This window comes from Sceloporus occidentalis, unplaced genomic scaffold, assembly GCF_023333645.1.
Source record: "Sceloporus occidentalis isolate IW3139 unplaced genomic scaffold, rSceOcc1.0.p SCAF_45, whole genome shotgun sequence".
In the NCBI taxonomy this organism is placed as follows: domain Eukaryota; kingdom Metazoa; phylum Chordata; class Lepidosauria; order Squamata; family Phrynosomatidae; genus Sceloporus; species Sceloporus occidentalis.
The window spans coordinates 75,837-97,105 of record NW_028317025.1 but is presented as its reverse complement, the minus strand read 5'-3'; the positions used below and the strand labels follow the sequence as shown (position 1 = coordinate 97,105).

The 21,269-nt window shown below is 40.0% G+C and overlaps 1 pseudogene across 1 annotated transcript in view; it reads right to left on the bottom strand.

The window, feature by feature from the left end:
* The window catches only part of LOC149289398 (tropomyosin alpha-1 chain-like), a 36,528-nt pseudogene that overhangs the window by 4,680 nt on the left and 10,579 nt on the right, over positions 1 to 21,269 (bottom strand). The window lies entirely within an intron of this gene.

The following is a 21,269-nucleotide window of genomic DNA, read 5'->3' as shown; positions in this document are numbered from 1 at the left end:
ACAGGAAGCTGCCTGCTAAGCCCCGGGTTGTAGGAACAGCTGGATCCTACGCCTGAAAATACAACAGAATGCTGATGTGGGAAACCGCTAACACATGCCAGACTATCTCCATTTTATCTATCGGTCCCAGATTTCTTATTGTATACATGGTCCTCAACCATTGCAAAACATTATAATGGCTACTGTCACATGAAGAAAAAAAAAAATACAATAATGTAAAGTGGCCTTATCCCTTCAGCAAGAGCATTTCAATGGTTGGTAGGGTGACAATAGGGTTTTTTTGTTTTTGTTTTTAAACTTTGCACTATAGATGACTCCAACAAACCCAAAACCATCCCATTTTGTTCAGGGAATCACATGACTGCCTTGGCTTAAACAAATAGTGTGGTGGAAAGCTATATATAGGTAGACCTGTGCCTACTTTAAAGGATTAAAAGCCACTTCATACAACCACAGATACGGCAACAAAGATGCACACAAAGTGATACAACATAACAGGGAGATACATGAATAATAGATGTGATGTCCGAGAAAACAAAAGCACAGCTGAAAAGGAGTTGGTTCAAACCATAGGGATTCAATAAAGCAGATGGTGACACGTGACAGCACACACCCTCAAGTCATCCAAAGTTTTTTTTGTTTTTTTTTTAAATGTAGATTTTTCGTTTACTGGAATTGTGTTGTCGGCAGTGGTAAAATAGTAACGTGCCACACAAAGCGTTTTATTTACCACATTGTCCCATTCCTGCCATATTTGTACTATCACCTGACTGCTCTTTCCCACTCAATATTGTCTGGTATTAAGTGTTAAAGTACAGTTACCTAAAGTACAGAATATTTCTTCATCCTATATGTTCTTGAATATACAGGACTTGTTGAGCCCACACTGAAAGCTTAAGATGAAATGAAGCCATATGACAACCATTGTTTGGAATTTTCCAGATGTAAAAGATCAAAGCAGAGTTGCATGGAGCAGTCAGTGTACTTTCCTGAAGCAAGCTGCAAAATCACAGCTGTTTTGATAATAGCATTACTAAAACAATCAGTTAACTAAAAGACTAGCAATATTTTGGGTAACATTTTAAACACTATACACAATGTAACAATGGGCAGTCAGTAAGAACACTCCACTGGTTACACAGGCTGAAAAAAGGCATGCGTCCGTCACGTTCAGCCTTTCCCACATCTATTAATTGCTGTCGATCCAAAGGAAGGCAAAAAAAAAATAAAATTTAAATGATGTACCTGAATATTAGATTTTTGCATGTATTCATCCAGTTGCTGTTTAAACGTCTGTTAAAACTACCTTTGCAGGCAGAGAATTCCACATCGTTATTGTTCTTGCACTATGCTATGATCATTACTTTTTATATTTAAGCGCATTATGCCCATATTTCATGCAAAACCTACACATTTTCTACCAGTCTTTGAAATGTGATGTTGCCAACATGTCATGGCATTTCTTCTGACATCCTGTGGGCTTGAAAACAAAGAGGAAAGACATCTGGAATTCTTTGCGAATGCTTTGTAAGGGATGGGAAATTAAAGCAAGCCGCGGCAGAAGCTTCCTTGTAAAATAAAACCTATTGTACAAAACATCCGAGTAGCTACGAAACAATCAGAAAATGTTTGCAAAAATAAGTGGCACAAATGTACAACCCACTGCTCTATGTCCTACTGTAGAAAGCAGGCCCGGACTGGGACAAAAAATAGGCCCGGGCATTTAAGCCCAAGCAGCCCATTTTTATTTATTTATTGTTAAAGCCCACCCTTCATGTACCATCTTTGCACTTACTCATTCACACAAATCATTAACACATTCATTAATGCAGTCTCACAAATCATTCAAGCAATTCATCCACACATGAATTCATTGTCATACGCATTCACACAATTCATCCACACATTTATTCATTCTCATACGCATTCACACTACCCCCTCTCCCCATCTTATCTGCCCCTTCTCACTATGTTCCCCCTCTCACTATCTATCCCCTCTCCCCATTTCTCACTATCTAACCCCCCTCTGCCCCTTCTCACTGCACCCCCCTCCCTCACCCTACTTACCTTGTTGCCGGAGCAAGCAGCAACTGCGGCCGGGCCCGCGGCAGGACCGGACTGACTGGGCTTATGCGGCCGCATTAAAGCAGGGCATAAGGGGCACCTGCCCCTTAAGCCCGCCGCAACTACGACCGGGTCCGCCACTCTAAGGGGCCGGGAAGCCCCCACCAGGGCCGGCCTTAGGGGTCTGCGGCCGCACAGGGCTTCCATTAAAACATCTTTTTTTTTTTTTAAACTTTATTTAACATCCTCCATGTTAAATAAAGTTACCAAAAACTTTATTTAACATGGAGGATGTTAAAGTTTAAAAAAAACAAACGATGTTTTAATGGAAGCCCTGTGCGGCCGCAGACCCCTAAGGCCGGCCCTGGTGGAGGCTTCCCGGCCCCTTAGAGTGGCGGACCCGGACGCAGTTGCGGCGGGCTTAAGGGGCAGGTGCCCCTTATGCCCTGCGTTAATGCGGCCGTAGAGGCCGCATAGGCCCAGTCAGTTCGGTCCTGACTGGGCATATTTTAAGGTAGGGGCCTGGAGCTGCAGCTCCATCAGCCCCTAAGTCAATCTTAGGCCAGTCCGGGCCTGGTAGAAAGGTTTGCAAGTGCCAGATCCACCTTAATAAATGATGATGAATTATGTTTTTGTTTATATCTATAACATAATAACATTGGACAGGACATTTTTTCTGGGGTTTTCAGCAGTGAGGTCCAATCAGTGGTTGCACAAACTATGGCACTCATTGTGTGACAAGAAATATTAAAATCTGTTATATGGTCATCTTAAATTACCCACCTGTGTTGAATGTTGTATAAACATACATGTTCCTAAAATCATGTATGATGCCGAATGAGCTTAGTTTATCTGTTGACCTGAAGCTCGTTATGGGTAATCATGTAATATCGAGGCCAAAACATATCCCAGAGTTGCCATAGTTTAAGAGAACAATGTTTGTAGTTTCACTATGAATTTCCTGCTCAGGAAGTTATATTCAGAACAATCACAATGGAAAGAGACTCGACAATCCTTAAACTCCTAAACTGCTTTGGATAAGTACCTAAAATACCCTTGGTTCATGGACCCAGCATAGCGTGGAACATTTTAAAGCATTAAACTGCTTACAGCCCTCAAGGCCTGAAGTTTAGGTTGGATCAAAAGCATTGGTATAGGGGCTCGAGCTTTAGTGTTTGAGGAACACACTTTTCGCAAACACTGTATATCAGAAGACTCATTCTCTATTCTTGTTTCAAAGTACAACTGCAATTATCTACTACAGCCAATCTGTGCTCTGCCCTGAACAATCAATTTGACCTACAATGCCTACTATTGAGGCATGACATACTACAAAATATTGCTAGGCTGATCCGTTAACCCTTTGTAAGTAACCACAATTTCAAATCTCTATCCTCTCTGGACCTAAGCAGTTCCCTTCTTTGTACAATGTAGAATGTATAGCTCATTGAGCTTGACCTTCAGTAAAACAAATGGAATAAGGCAATAGGCAGTGTAGAAAAATATACAGCTTAGAACAGGTAAGGGAGTGCCTGCAGCTTTCATATGGGAAACCCTGTCAACCGTTTTCAGATATCCTCCCCAGATCACAGGAGTCAGTGCAATGGTATATTGAGGCAACACAACTAGAGTCCACAGGTCGTGCTGTAAATGCCGCAAATAATGGATCAAATAACAGTTTGATCCATTAAAACATGTCAGAATCAGACTGAACCTTATGTTTTTACAGCTGTGCTAACCAGAATTTAAGAGAACATTCTTGAAATGCTATAATCAGATTTTGTTGATCTTGCAACACTTAAGTTTTTTGTCAAGAAAAAGGCACTTCCATTTGGGCAATAAGATGAGTCATATCAAAATCACATTTGAGTGCTGCTTCAGTAAAATATGTCTTTAGGCACCAACTGTACTTAATTTAAAAAAAAAAAAAAAAAAAAAAAAAAGAACTAGGAAGAATGTCTACTTTTATCTCATATACTAACAATGAAGCTCTTTCACACAGACTTCCTTTAAAGATCACCATGGCGACCACAGTCCCAATCGATAACACAAAGGCAACACATCTGAACAAGGTAAATTCAGCATTTTGTTGCCCAATGGATTACTAAATACAAAATATTTTGCATGTTCATTATGCTGATGTCGTTAAGAAAAGAAAAAAAACTGACAGGCCTTGTCATACTGACAGTCAAATAGCAACTCCTTTGTAGAAGGACCAAGTAGAACCTTCACAATGACGACGGCTTTCATCGTGCCAGTCTGGCCACTACTGCAAACACTCAAAGAGTATGCATGTTCGCTTCTTGCAACAAACACATGTATGCTAGCAGAACATCAGTGATCAGACAGCATACACGTGATTGGCATACCGCAGTATGCTGCCTACTTTCCGATCAAGTTGTATGAAGATGTCAACATGGGGCCACTGGGTAAGTAAATTGTTTCTCATGGCAAGTTATACTCGGAATTTACTTAATTATAGATTTTTATGGGACGGCCCCTTAGGGAAGTTCTAATTCACACAAAGTGAATTAGGTTACTGCGTTGATACGGCATACGATCATGCGGCTATTACTTGTACTTTCTGGATCAATAAAATTAGCTCATCTCCAAAAAGGAAAGCCTTGTTTGGCTCCTGGCTGCCAATAACCAGCAGCTGGCTCCAATATTATAGACACAGTGTAGTAATTGTGAAACATATTAATGATCTCACAGGATGACTCATGCACAGGAATGCGCTGCTGCTGTAACAGGTAAGGTCTCCTTCCATTGTCTGTAATGATGTCAGAACAGGTCATGTCTGAGTCTGTCTTACTTATGCTGTAGGCACTCAGCTGAAACTTGTCTTAGAGTCTGCCTAGAGCAGTGATGGCAAACCTTTTTGAGCCCAAGTGCCCAAACTGCAAACCAAAACGACTTATTTTTTTCAAAGTGCCAACACTGCAATTAAACCTGAATAACGAGGTTTTAGTTTAGAAAAAACAATTCGTACAGTTTTTCAAACTAATTAACAGCTTTTGTTTAAAAAGAAAAACACAATAACAGAGCTTTCTATTAAACAGACGTACACATATACACTGCCCATACACACGTACACATATACACTGCCCATAGACGTATGCACATACACGCACATATACACAGCTGCCATATACACACACACACACATATGCCTGCCCAAGTGCCCATACATATGCCTTACCATATGTATATGCACACACAAATCTACCATCAGACCCCCCCCCCACCTTCATTCTCCACATCAGACCCCCCCAAACCCACCTTTGTTCTCCATATCAGACCCCCCCACAACCTTTGTTCTCCACATCAGACCCCCCCCACAACCTTTGTTCTCCACATCAGACCCCCCCACAACCTTTGTTCTCCACATCAGACCCCCCACAACTTTTGTTCTCCACATCAGACCCACCCACAACCTTTGTTCTCCACATCAGACCCCCCTAACCCACCTTCGTTCTCCACATCAGACCCCCCAATAATCAACCACCCACCCACCTTGGTTCTCCACAAATCTTACCTTTTCTTCCTCCTTTCTGCTTTCTCTTCTTCCTTTCTGCTTCCCCTTCCTTCTTTCCACTTCCTCCTTTCCCCTTACTCCTTTCTGCTTCCTACTTTCTGCTTCTTCCGTTCTAACTTTCCTTGCCGCTCGCAGTCCGTGCAGTGCGGCGGCGCACAGCTGTTTATGCTGAGCGCCGGGGCTGGATATAAACGTCGTATCCAGTCGCCCGGAGCTCAGCACTGAGAACTGTGGGAGATGTAGTCCGCGGGACGCCGTGACTACAGTGTATGACTGTAGTCACGGCGTGCCCACAAAGACGGCTCGGCGTGCCAACAGCGGCACGCGTGCCACGCGTTCGCCATCACTGGCCTAGAGTATGGTTAACACCATTAGGGACTATCCACTATACATAATAGAGTCATGGTTTTAACCCAGATACATTATGAAGGTCCAACCCAAGCGAGTGCTACATAATGAATAATCAAGTAAGGAAGCTGAAACCACAAATATCCTTAAATGAATAAACTTCATTGCTACCTAAAGGATTATTATATATGGAATGAATTAGATTGGTTTCATAAATCTGCATGATTTAAAATGGCCCCATTACTGGATGCTTTGCATCACAGACAAAAAATACACAAGTTTTAAGTCACTCAATAGAACAAGAGGGTTAGCATTTTGTATAAAAGTGTTTTTTTTTTTCTGGCAGTTTACACAGAGTGTACAATTGCCCAACTTCTTAAAATGAAAATATAGATCCGTGTTAAGTGCACATACATGGACATGTAAATTCCCAAAACAAGGAATAAAGTTATCTGCTACCAGGGATCTCCTTAAAAAAATAAATATCAATGTATGCAAGAAGGGATGTTGACCCGAATCTACTACAATTCAGGAAATGACTCACGTTTCTTCTGGCAGGAAGTTGCTAACAGGCCAATCACCATGTATTTAGGCAACACTGCTCTAGAAAAAAAATGGCTCACCTACAAGTAGTAGTTAATTATCCTTGGAGACTGGGAGTTAATTTCCAATACATAAACCATTGCAATGAATTTTTAATTTACAACAGCCAACTGTGTCTCCCAACCGTGGCCGACACCTTCGTCGGAATACAATTATACCCAACTGATTAGATTGGACTTGGGAGTTACAAAACATCTCTTTCAATAGCTTCCAACAGTCTTCCAAAACAAAAATCTACTGCAGATGTTGGAAAGAAATGTAATTACCGTACACAAAGCATTTCAGAGAACCATACATTGAGTTGATGGAATGTCAGTGCCTCTTCTGGATAGAGAGTAGGGCCTTCTTTACCCAAGATATCGGTTTGTGTTTTGTCAATTCTAATTTTGTCATACCCATTGAACGTATGTACCGTAAGAAACTATGCGTAAGTTGTTGGCGCCATATTATATAATACTGGCGCATGTATTAAACAAGCCCATCAAGATTTGATGGGCTTGTAGGATCATTGAACCGTTACAAAAACAAACAAACAAAAAAATTCTACCTAAATTACTTGTATATTATTGTCTATAGGAACGCGGCACACAAAGGTAATGCTTTTAGAAGCTCACAAGCCACCATACACAACAAGTTTAACAGGTAACCCCACCCCACATACAATAAATACTATTCAGCAAAAATTAAGCAGTCTTTTACCAGCTGATGGGGCTTAAAAGGTTAAAAAAAAAAAAAGACTATTCATAAATTAAAACCACAGATGTATGGATGCTTCATTTATGCTAATTGCATAGTGTCATCGTAATGGATGAAAGACTGAAAAAGTTGTAGGATTACATCGAAAGAACAAAGGAGCCGGAGAGAAAGGAAGTGTAAAGAAGGTTTTTATAGACACAGATCGGCAATAAGAAGAAAGTGTAGATAGATCATGTTGGAGGAAAAAAAAAGGAGAGGTTGGAGTCAGCAGAAGAGGACAGGAAACAGAGGCCGTAGTGTTTGGAGTAGCTGCGCCTCACTTTCTCACGCATCTCCCGTTCACTGTCCAGCTCTCTCTGCAAGCCTTGCGCTCTGTCTTCAGCATCGTCGGCCTGCTGCTGCAGAGCCTGGATCTTTCTCTTGACTGCTTCCAAGGAGTTGAGGCCGGCCATTCTGTTCTTTCTTGTGCAGCACGAAGTCTACGGCTTAGCTTAAATCAGGCTTCCAAGTTCCCTTTTGTTCTAATAAAACACTTAATAGTGCAATCAGCACTTGCTGGGAGGTCAAACAATGAATATCGCACAAAAAAATAAATATAAGTAAAAAAAAAAAAAAAAAATCCTCCAAAATACCTTTAACGAATTAGGAGTTAAGATGTTGCACTTCTAGACTATTAAAGTATTACTTTGCTTAAATCTACCAGCAGTTGCCAATTGCAGTCGCACAGCGAGTGCCTCCCCCGAAAAAATGAATGAACTACTAAAAAGTAAAGCGACCCGGACCCGAGGCTTCTGTAATAAAGCAACGTGCAAAGAATAAATAATTGAAAAAGGGGCTTAAGGGAATTTGGAAGCAGATCGCAGACCTGTAACTGCTCCCTGCAGAATGAATGCAGTCAATGAGTTACAGCTTGGAATTCTAGGGTGAGGTCATGGCAATGAGTGGGCGTGGCTTGTGAGAGGGCGGTGCGCTGTAAGTGATGTCAGCGGGCGGGGGGTGTTTCCCGCCTAAAAAATATGCAACGTTTTTCGACTTATTTGGGAAAGAAAATGTGGATTTTTCTTCCCTCTCCCGCCCCTTGCCGAATGACTAAGGCCTCTCATGGAAAGTTCAGGCAGCTCCCAGGGCCTGCCTGTCTTCCTGCTGGCACATAGCGCTGAGGGAAAAAAAGGCTCCTCTGTGGCCAGAATTTATCGGCATTATTTTTTCAAGTACATAAATGTGTGATCAGGATACAGCTTTTATTATTTTATTAACTTTACAATTTCAATATTAAACACATCTTAAAAAGTGACCGTTAAGTTGATGTAATGGCTGTTGAATGCCAAAAGTAATTACTATCCTGCACACACATGCAAGGTAGCGTATTATGGACTCTACTGTTTAAAAATAGTTATTTCTACAAGAATTATCTCTTTTGGTCTGTCCCCAATCGCATGTATGTATGTATATGTGTCACCTCCACTGTTTAAGTAACAAGGTCCTTTTTGCATTGACACGATTAAAAATAAAAAGGCAAAATACACCACAACATTATATATCACTTATAATAATGCTCTAATACATGGATTTTTTATACACTTTTTCTTACTTTTTAATGCCTTTTTAACTCTCCGGGTTTGACCAGGAGAACTCCGGGAGAAGCATCGGTTCTCAGAGTCAACACCCGAATCCTCCGGGTCACAGGAATGGGGTCTTAACACACCCCACTCAACACATATTTCCCCTTTAAATGGGGGTGTTTCCTGTGATGCCAGTGGGAACACCTCCTGACATCAGTCGGAATGCCCCTGACGTCAGCGGGACAGTGGGCGCTCCTGGCCGTGTCTCCCAAAAGTAGGCTCCAGGCAGCCGGAGCCCAGAAGTTCCCAGGTATGATCATAAAGAAACTCATTTTCTCCATAAAAATGTTGAAGGGACCCACCATTTCAAATTTGCATATATTATACCGTATTTGCTCGATTATAAGATGACCCCCCAAAATCTGAATATTAATTTATGATAAAAAGAAAAAGCCTGAATATAAGAAGACCCTATAGGAGAAAAGTTTTACCAGTAAATGTTAATTAATGTAAACTATATGAACAATTGTTTAATAAAAGCGACGATTGAGAAAAATATTTTGTTTTTATTTCCTTTTTTTTTAACCAGCCCCCCCCAGTTATGCACACCTGCCCCCAGGCTTGCCACTCTGCCCCAGAAATGCCTTATACTCCATATATGCCACTGTGCCCCATGATATGTCTTTTAACCCTCTAAATGCCACTGTGCCCCATGATACACTTTTAACCCTCTATATGCCACTGTGTCCCATGATATGCCTTTTGACCCCCTATGTGCCACTCTGCCTCCAGAAATGCCTTATACCCCTACATGCCACTCTGGCATTTAGGGGGTTAAAAGGCATATTATGGGGCAGAGTGGCATATAGGGAGGTATAGGGCATTTCAGGAGGCTGAGTGGCGTATAGAGGGTTAAAAGGCATTTCTGGCGGCAGAGTGGCATTAAGGGGGTTAAAAGGCATTTCACAGAGCACTCTGCCTCCAGAAATGCCTTATGCCCCCCATTTAACACTCCCTCCCCCTCCCTCCTCCAAACTTACCGGTGCTTCTGAGTCCCCGGTGCTTAGTCCGGGCAGCGTGTAGAGCTCTACGCGATTCGCGTAGACAACTTCCGCTCTATGCGAATTGCGTAGAGCTCTACACGCTGCCCGGACTAAGCACTGGGGACTCAGAAGCACCGGTAAGTTGAGGGGGTGGCATAGCACAGGAGGATCCAGGTCCCCTGCATCGGTGCAGGGGATCTGGATCTTAGTCTCATAGTCAGACCTATTTGAGCATTTGCTCTGGAAAAAAAACCTCGTCGTATAATCGAGCAAGTACGGTATTTTACCCCCTTCATGACACAGGGGGTCTTATTAAAATAAGAAAATTGTAATACATTTAAAAGATGAAACAATAGTTGCCGAACTGCTCATGTCCCTCCCACTACAAGTACAAATATACCTTTTGTGACCTGAACCAAAGTTCAAAAATAACAAAAAAATTGTGTAGTATGCAAGGGAACATTTTGCTCTCTTGTAGTTAGTGGGACCTAACGTTTTGATTTATTTTTTTACTATACAAAAAAAATGCATACACTAAATGTAGAACAGGGATATCATGGGTGAACAAATATATGCTAAAAGTGGGAAAAAAAAGTTCCTGTCACTTAGGGGAGTAAAGGCCTGTGTCATGGAGGGGTTAATACTACTGTTGTGTACAATCAAGTCGTTGGAGTCAAATTATTAGCCTGTCCTGGAGTCCAATTATTTACCTGTAATTCTTATATTCTCTGCCATCCTCAATGCTTTGCTTTTCTTTGGGTTTATTTACCTTGAAGTTAGTTTAAAACAACACAGTAAATTATTATACAATACTACAAAATGATCTTATTGCGGCCTTTTATTTATTCCATTTTATTTTTGTATTATTTTTTTTAGAGCAGCATTACTTTATCTGCACATGCAAAGTATATTCTACATTGTTTCCAGATTAGATACACAATGATATGCAAAAAGGACTAATTCTGTACTGAAGTGGTCTCTAAAATAAACCACAACATTTTTTGTAATTTCAGCAATATTTGGTGGTCTCCCTGGTATGCAGGGAGTTAAGCGTACATGGACAATTTTTTTTGCTCTAATTATCCTTTAAAAATAGTAATGGCTTCCAAGTAGCTCTAACTGGAAGGTGTCAAATTAGAAGCTTGAAGTAGAATGTGGAAGAGGGAGAAATTAGCAAAAATGAATTGCGATACAATCCTCTTTGTTCTGTATTGGAAGCTGAACTATTCGGTGATGTGACATGCCTACAAGGCAACAATGCAATAGTCAACTGCAAAAGGCCACCGGTTCATGCAAAGTAGAAACCTGTAGATGTAGACAATGTATGTGTTTGAATTTTTACACATTCCAACATCCTAGTAACCACAAAAAGAGCAATACAAAGTACATTTACAGAGTTGTTAGTGGCTGATTTAAAGTAAGTATCAAGATTATTAAGGAAGTAATAAATACAAACTCAAAATACACGTGGCTTATACAAACACACAACTAACTTTCCTTATTCATTTCCGAGTTCTGCATTCTTCCATTTTTTTTTAATGGACAGTGTCACCAGGAGACACGTGGTTGGCATGCTGGGTCCACTATGCCAATGTGTTTCACATACATTTGTACACTTGCAAGCAGGATCGTCTTCAACCCAAGATGTCTGTCTCGGTCCATTTGACCGCAATATATACGTGGTTATTTTATCCCAGTAGAGCTGTTTTCCTTGGCATATGGAAGTGGAAGAATAACTTAATGTTGGTGAGGGCCCTGCATGATGACAGTTGTAGAGGTTGCTGGTATATTCTTCCCAGAAGCCCCATAATCATAGGATTAGCCATTGCAACTTTTGTGCAGAGGTGCAATCTGCTCCATAGCACATGCCCCAGGTTTGCCTGGTAAAAACAACAGCCATGGGCAGAATCATAACACATTATTATTTATTATTATTATTATTTATGGTTTTATATACATCTATTGGATGTAGATACCTTACCTGTTCTGAGTGACATTCAGGAAAGGTACATTTCTTATATAGTGAAAGTATTATTACATATTCTTATTAAGAAAATGGATTATAAGCAAGCAGACTTTAGATTTACTCTACATTTACTTTTCACAGAAGGTTTTGCCAAGTATTTACCCAATTACTGGATCCACAACTTGATTTATGATAACAAGCTTGCATAAAGACAGAGGATCCATGTATTAAAGGCATAGTTCACTGTTCATGACGTCCCTATTAAAGAATATTGCATATTAAAGTATGCTCCATGCATTTTCGAGAGGGACATCACAGACATATAAGGGACCTCTTAGCAATCATATGCATTTAAGTGAATGTGATGGCTTGAGGTGTCCCATTACTAATATCAAAACAGCAAATTAGACTATATTTTATGGCTCAAATATAAAATGTATTTTTCATATGAAATCATGGCCTAGGCCACCTAGGCGGCAGGTTCAGGGGGTGACAGTCTCTTGGACGATCAGTAACTGTAACTATGGGTTCTGTAACCAGCCCATTAAGCTGCAGGATACTGGGGGCAGTATCCTGCAGCTTAATGGGCTGGTTACAGAACCCATTTACACTATGGAGGCTGTGCTCACAACCTTCATAGACTGCCATTAAGAGACAGAGAGTCAGGATACGACTTCATTACCCTGCTCTACGTCTCTCAAAGGCATGGTGCCTTTAAATGTGGTGCAGGAGAGGGCAGCGGAGGGCACTGGCCTAGATCGGGCCTAGGGCAGCCTGGATGGTAAATAAGTCACTGCTTTTAATATTTAAATGTACTTTTAACATATTTTATGTTTTTTATAATAGAGACCTTTTACAAATGTTTCCCACTTGCAGACTATGGTGACAACCTCATCTTTGCCGCACCTACCCCCGTCTTGATTTATACTACTGAAGTAGTCACATCCTGTAAATCGGTCCTCTGCATTTACATTTTTTTTCTCCCACTTTTTCTACTGCATTAAACTTATAAAATATGTTTTCAAGCCTGTTATTTATTTGTTACATATACAAAGAATGTGACATGGTTATTATCGGTATTATTATTATTTTGTCATTTTGTATTTAAAACAATGTTTTTTTGCATATTTAATTAAACATGGGTGATGGGTGATGCATCGCTAAAGACAGAAGGAAAACCCAGCTGCAACTGTGTTAAAGGAGTGTAATGTACATTACTGTGTATGTGAAATTGATCAATTTCCCAGTATCCTCTGCTTTTGGCAGATTTTCTTTTTGGCTTGATAGGCACATTCCAATAAAAAATCTAGAAGCAAAAACATCTAGACCCTGAGTAAAGTATTAGCTGCTACAGTTCTGAGTCTGCCTTGGTGCATACTTGTAGGCAAAGAAGTTAAGGGAAATGGCAGCACTATGGATTCCCCATAAGGCAAATTAGGCAGTTTGAAATTCTTAACCATCCCATCTGCGGTAAATCTCACTTGTCATTTAACAATTCACTACATCCTACTAGTATGCAAGCTCCCCTAAGCCATTTATAACTTAGATAGCTTGTTGTAATTTGTCTAGATACAGAAGTGGATCTGTTAAAGGCCTCATCTACAAACCTATCTGTATAGGTAAGAAATGTTCAATTATGTCTAATATGATTGGATGTTATGGTATGCAGAAATGTAAGCATAAATATGTTAGGCTAACCACATTAGCCTTTTTTTAATATAGCACATATAATTTTTACATATTGATGGCTTGTAGTAAGTGGCATGTATAAACTGTATTCAGACCCAATTAGGCAGTTGTAAACCTCTTATACTGCAGGGAAGCACTTCACACATGTGCTGGTCAGCAATATGTGAAAATGACGTGCCCTGGAAAATATGGTCAATGTGGTCACCATAACATACGTAAAGTAATGGCAAGCTATGAGACATGACTGTCCTCTTTAGTTCTGGAAGACACCCAAGAACAAGAAGAGGTAAAAACGAGGTTTCAGCCAGTCAGACAAAAACTATAATTTTAAGCATTGTCACCAGAAAATATACATGAGAAAATACTGCATGTAGACACATACCATTTGTTTATATTTGAATTTCTGTAAATATCATCTTCCATATAAGATGAATTGTAAGTGCAATAGAATTAATGGAACTAAATTAGTTGTGCTTTTACACTGGAATTCTCACAACATTATCCATTTTAGATATCAGTTTCACTGTTTCACAAAAGATATACAGTGATGTTGGAAACTTGCTTTTCTTGATTAGCCAGTTTGCAGGATATTATCATCCAATAGCAGATAATTATCAATCCTTAGCATCCAGTGATTTGTCATTTCCTGATGAATAGGCAGGAATGAGGAATGCTATTATCTTAAATCAGACACATAAGCGAGATTTTTGCATGTTAATGGCTCCAACAATATTGACAAATCTGTTTCAGTGTTTATCAATTTAACCATATTCGCCAATATCAAAAGTCCATAGTATGTTTTAGCAGGGGGAGGTGGTTCTAAAACCAAACAAATGCAAGGTCACCCAATTTTAGGTTCTCACACCATCGCTGGATTATAGAGAAAAGAATAGGTGTCCTTCAAATGAAACCCTTATCAATGTGTCCCTGGAAGAAACCAGACTGTCAGCCTTCCACAACCTCTGGTGAGTGAAATGCATATACCTTAATTCTGCATTAAAAAACAAACATTCTCATTCATAATTTTCCTCAGAACACTTAATTGTCATTTGACACAGATTCTTAAGTATGCTCCACCTACAAAGCCTTCACAAGACACTTGCGCTTATTATGTACATATCCTTCTGACATGGCCTTACTTTCATCCCACTTATCTTTTTTCCTAATTAAAAGAATCAAAGTAATTTTAAACAGCTTAGGACCCCCATCAAAAAAGTGGCTTTGTTTATGTAAAATTGTCTCGTAGTAAATGTTATCGAACTTTGAATTAACCCAATAATTAAATTAAAACAAACAAAAAACAAATACTGTTTGACATTATGTTTATAATAAATCGAATACATTATAACTGTTGTTCCTTTTTTAGTTATATGTATAAGGTCCACTGAGACATCTTTATACACATTGCAAACCACAGAGCTGAAAAATGTAGTGTAAAACATGTAGTTTTTCTTTTTAATGATACATCAGAATAGAAACCTACAATACAAGAAAACTACCGAAGAGTATAAACCTAACAAATAATAAAGAAACCAAAGAGTATGAGAAATTCTAAAGGCGTTTGAACAGATTCCAAAAAACATGGCGAAGCAGTAAGACCAATAAATCAGTGAGTTTAACATTTGTCCCAAATCAGCCCTCCCTTTGCATTCTTCCCCTACCCCCACCTCTGGTGCTGATAAGTAAAGAAATGGAGATAACATTCTTGTGAGGTGTGTCACTAGTAGAAGGTCTGGGTAAAAATCATTGCTCCTGGCTACTTTAGCACGTCACAGCTTCCTGACTGGGACTGCGCTCTTTTCCAGTAACACACACACTTTTCCCCATATTTGTAATACAGCAGTTAGCAAAAAGCTGTCTCACGCTCTGGCCAGCACTTCCTGTTTATACAAGCAGCTCTCTTTAATGACGAAAAAAGGCTGCCTTTTTCAACTATAATTTATCTCAAGGAAAGTACTACAAAAATGCAATATTTGTTTGCATTAAATGAAGAAATTCATTTATACATGTCCAATTACATTTTATCTCCTGCGATTAATTTTGTTTTACAGAGCTTAAATTATTATTAACTTGTATTTATATAGCACCACCCACCCACGCATAACTTCTTACAATACATACATTTGAAGGTAAGGAGGGCCTTTTTAGTGATGTATAGTAATGTTTTGTCTAACATTACTATAAAGGCACAAGTTAGCTATGATGAGGGACAATTGTTTAATTCTTTACATGAGAATCCACAAGACCATACATACATACAGCAAGATCTTAGGTTGCTTTCATGATGGGGCTCTTTCTAGGAGCTCATTGCATTCTATTTGGTACATGACACTGTGTTTTGGTGATAGAAGCCACCATAAACCGAAGACATAATATCTACTCAGATAGGATGTAGTCATCTACTCTTGATGACCACATAGCCCTGGAATTTAATTAGCTAAATTACCTGTAATTGCTGGATAGCTGTTGCATTTACATGAGGAATTAATTCATAATGATGGTACCAACCATATGTGGTACCTTTAGTCCAAACAATGATGTCATTGTTATGTGTGATATTTACAGCACGTTGAAACTACATAGACATTCAAGTTATCTTTTTTCCAATGCCTGACAGTTATAGCACCGTGGCAAGATTTTTCCTAGTACAATGATCCCCCCCCCCCGTACTGTTGTGGGTCTAGCGAACTCTGGGGTGCACCAAATTTCTATATTATATAATACTAAGTTTTATATCTCTTGCCGTAACCTTGTTTGTAAAATTTACATAGATAGGGTAATAGTTTCAAAAAAATTATGCTGTCAAAAGCTCTACCCATTGTACAGCATGGCAGAATATGATGGTGCTATATAAATCTTTAAATAACATTTTTAAACTTTAAGTGTTCAGTGCTTAAGATAAAAAAAGAGGCGATAAAAGGTATAAGCATCAAGTCTTTTCATCAGATTCATCATATATATATATTCAATATCAATATCCAAATGCTGTAATTCCATATAACATTATTTTTATGTAATTTTTGCATTCATCCGTGTGGGAGCTCAAAAATCTCAGGACTAGCCATGGTTATTGAAAATACACAGCCGCACATATTTTTGCAAAGGAGCGCATATATATATATATATATATATATATATTTGTGTGAATCATGTGTGAGGGAGAACATATGTGCATCCTTGAAACTGCTCACAGTTCTCAGTAAAATTCTGAGCCCCATCCCCCCTCTTCTAAGGCCCATGTTTGTACCGAGACTCCTGACCTTCTGAACTAGTTTTATAGAGTGACACCTTTGTCGCAACTCAATACATGCATAATTAGTAAAAATTGTTATGCACAAAGCCACAATCATCTGTATTTGAAATACAAAATAGATTAGAAAAACAGCAATATTGTCACAGTGGCTATGAAAACAGCATACCAGGTGGAAAAGCAAAATTGGATCTTTCATCTATTGTTTGGTTCTCGCAATACAAAGCATTGATGTTATTGTGTTCCGCTTTACTATCTTTAGTACTTCAGTCCCCCTTTATCTTAATTACTAGGATTTACGGAGATTCCCTTAATCTTCTATTTACAGGATAGCTGATGACAACCTGTTCCCTATTGACAAACGTTTACTGAAGCATACCTATCACCATTTAGCCTTAGCATGGGTGCGTGAGCTCCACATGTATGCACACTAAGGTGCAATGTAGCTTATGTAAATGCATAAGATATAAATGTCCATTCACACCATTGTATTTTTGGATATTTTTGCTGGGGGTTATAACAGTATAGTTATGCTGGGGTTGGGAGTGCTGCAAGCAGTGGTAGGGACAGGCTTGGTAAAGGGTAATTGACTACTACCACGATAAGGCACTAGTCATGGACACTAGTAATGTCTGAGCACTTTAAGTACCCCCTTTATGGCAGGTATGCTAAAAGACTGCAGCTTCTAGCGCACATAAAGTGCTTAAAAATGCAATGTGTGTGACAAAAAGTTACAATTCTAAACCTATCCATAAAAATTACAGCCATTTAAGATATTTCAAAATATGCCGCTTATCTACCATTCGTATAAAAGGACATGTGTCATTGTAATTCTACACGTGGCCACTAGGCTCTCTGTAGTAACAAGAAGTTAGGCACCATTTACCTTGCGACTGGATTTTTTTTCTGCAGGTCCTTTTGTTGAATGTGTGTTGTACTTTGCTAGGTAGTAGCCTTAGTGTGCTATTGACTAGATATCAGTTGGGTTGCTATGTTATTATAACATTTACCTGGGCTTGCCCCTCAGGCTGAAGGTTGCCAGGGCTCCCCTGAACATGAATGAGTATGGTCCAGTATGAAAGTACTGCACAATAAATTATATATCTGTAGTAGGCTCACATTTAGATACACAGTTGTGTAATATTATAATAAACAGTAAAAACAAAAAACAAGCAAAAGTATATCAGCAGGCTCAGTGGTGTATTTTAGTCTAGGCTGACCAGGGCTAGGTGTGGGGGTGGCAGCCTCCTCTGGTGTAAAACTGGGGACCTGTTGCCTCTGGTGCAGTTTACTTAATAGGCTGGACAGGGAGATCAGAGATATCCCTTGCAACCAGCCCATTTGCCCCTATAACATGCAGATTCTAAAGTCATATCCTGGAGCTCAGCAGAGACGAAATTGGAGCAGATGTGCTTGGAGTGCTGCCCTGGGTCAGGGCAAGCCTACAACACCTGGTATTCCCAGGTGGTCTCCCATCCAGGTACTAACCAGGCCAGGTACTGCTTGGCTTCCGAGATCAGACGAGATCGGGCGCTTTGAGGGTGGTATGCCCCCTACCCAAATACTGCATTACACAGAATGTAAACCTGCTGTTTAGACACTTTTTACACGTGCAATATGATTAATATGATCAGGTTACAGAGAGTCCTATAAGCTTTTGGGACTTCAGAGGTCTCATCTTCATTTGCAAAACAAGTTACTATTTTTTATATTGCATACCTCCCAACATTTCAAAATGTAAAAGAGGGACACTTTTTTTTTTTATCTCGCGGAACTCATCAATATAAGCAATTGCACTTTACAATGTCGCACTCGCATCGCCACTTAAAACACGCTTTGTTTTTGCACAGTCATGCATATTAAAAATAACCAACACATTGAATTGAATTCCCATGAGGCTCAGTCAGACATACTACTTCCATGATGCTGGCTGAGCATCATGGGAAGTGCAGCAACAGTAAAGCTGCAGATGCTAGCTGTGAACTAAAATTCCTATGATTCTCAGCCAGCCAGGCGTCCACCATAATGCTGGCTGAGTATCATTGGAGATTAGTCCACAGCAGCAGAGATTTTTTTAAATTAAAAAAGGCCTCCCTCCTAGGACCCTTACACACTGCCTTTACACACACCTGCCCATAAACACACATATACACATACACTGCCCTTACACACACATATACACGTACACTGCCCTTACACACACACATGTACACTGCCCTTACACATACACATACATGTACACTGTCATTAAACACAAACATACATGTACACTGCCCTTACACACACACCTATACAAGTACACTGCTCTTACACACACACATACACTGCCCTTACACATACACACATATACACTGTCCTTACACAGACATATATACATACACTGCCCTTACACACCAGCTAACAAATACCTATACTGCTCTTACACACACCGGCCCATACACACACACACAAATACACTGCCCTTACACCCCTTTCTCCCCATCTCTTACCTCTTCCACCATCCTTCATCCTTCTTCCTCCAGCCTCCATCCTGTATCCTGCATCCTGTGATGGGAGCGGGAGGTCTGTCACTTCGCAATCTCCATCTAGTCGGATCAACATTAGGGAGCATGAGGTCTGTCACTTCAGACCTCGCTTTACTGCTTCCTCATCACCCGCGCTCGGCATTAATTGCCGGCGGTAGTGATTAGGGAGCAGTAAAGCGAGGTGTGAAGCGACAGACTTCTCGCTCCCTAATGTTGAGCCGACTAGAGGGAGATTGCGATCTCCCAGCTAGTCTGCAGCTGCTGATTGGGGGGCTGTGTGCCCCCCCCACAGCTGCACCTGAGGTGAGAACAGCTCTCGCCTCATCCTTCCTCTGCCCTTCCAAAGCAGGACAGAGGAAGGGATAGGCGGGACAGAGACCCAAAATCGGGACTGTCCCGCCTAAATCAGGACAGTTGAGGTGCATAATATTGCACCAAAATAGGTATTGTAGACCATAAGCTTAATATTAAAGTAGCATGTGAAATGACGTGTGGCGAAAGCACTGGAATTTTTGTTCAGTTGGGTGTACATTGTTAGCCCTTTGCAAGGGGTGGGGTATTGGCACAGTAACAGGGCCCTGCCAGAGAATTTCTGGGGGAAGAGGCTTGCCTCTTTCTGCCTCTTGCAGCCTCCAGCGGATGCCCATGGTGACAGGGTGTGGTTTTTTTAAATATAGAAATAGATGCAATTTTGATAGACTAAACTTACTAAAATGTAATGACATTAGTGGCTAAATGTAGGCAGCTTTAAAATGTGGTATCTTGAGTTCCCGCGTAAGCAACACCTGAAGGCTGCTCTTGGTTTAGGGATGCACCTTAAGAGAATGATAGGGAGAGAAAGTGTTTCTTTATTGGTAGAGATCCCCCACCGAAAATTCTCATGTAAGTTCACAAAAAAACAACATGCCACTGTTTAACCATTATTAAGGCTGGGAAGGATTAAGAACAGTTAGCGTTAAAACCCTGGACCTTTGAGAACATGTAAAAACACTAATGATTGTTATGAGAAATCCTATATATTACCCCCACCCCGCAAAAATCAAAATGTTACATGACCAAACAATTTACTTTAAATGTAGCTCCAGCCTGAGTCATTACACTGCACCAATAAAAGCCTTGCCTTAATAGTTTCAAGATTTCAAGGCACTGGAAGACAAAACCGCTTGTTTGCATAACTGGCATTCTTCACATTCTCCTGCTTCTGCAGGGTTGTAGAAGTTCCATATATACCCTGCTGTGCATTAGTCTGCTGGTATGTAAGCAGGGGAGACATGTGTAAGCAATCAGGCATAGTGGGCCCTGCCTCTGGCTCCAGAAAAGAAACGGTTGCGAAAATGCAAACAATATCATGCATACAGACACTGAAACTTTTATTGAGCCCCAGGCTAAAAAATAAAATAAAAGAGCAAATTAGGCCTGAGGTGTAACAGAATAAAAATTATGAAGGGGATGATACTGGACATGACGGAAACTGTCAAAGGAATTGGGCAAAGTACATAATACATTAGAAATTAAAATAAATATTGGTATAAGAGGATATGGCACAGTGTGTCATGAATAGATCTAATGTTAGACAACATAGCTTCACCAAGAGGGTGGTAAATAAGTGGAAAAGCCTTTTAGCAGACATAGTAGAAGTCAATACAATTTGGGAACTAAATGGTTAATTCTCTATGAAAGTTATGTGTAGGTGAACCTACCTCTAATTAATTTCTATTAGCAGATATGTAGACAGTTTGTTCCTTGACGCATGCGTTTTTCTTAAGGGATATGAGAGTCTAAAGCTAGATTTACATCTCACACACCAATAGGCACCAGATGTTCTGGATCTTGTCATTACTTGTACTTAAACATGGCTAACTTTGTCACTGGGTCCCTTCTTGTTTTGTTTTTTTACCTTTAATAGGTGCTTAAGGGGGAATCAATCCAGTAGCTTGGAGCCACTAAATGAAAGACCAAGACTGTTTTGATGGATTGCTCATTTA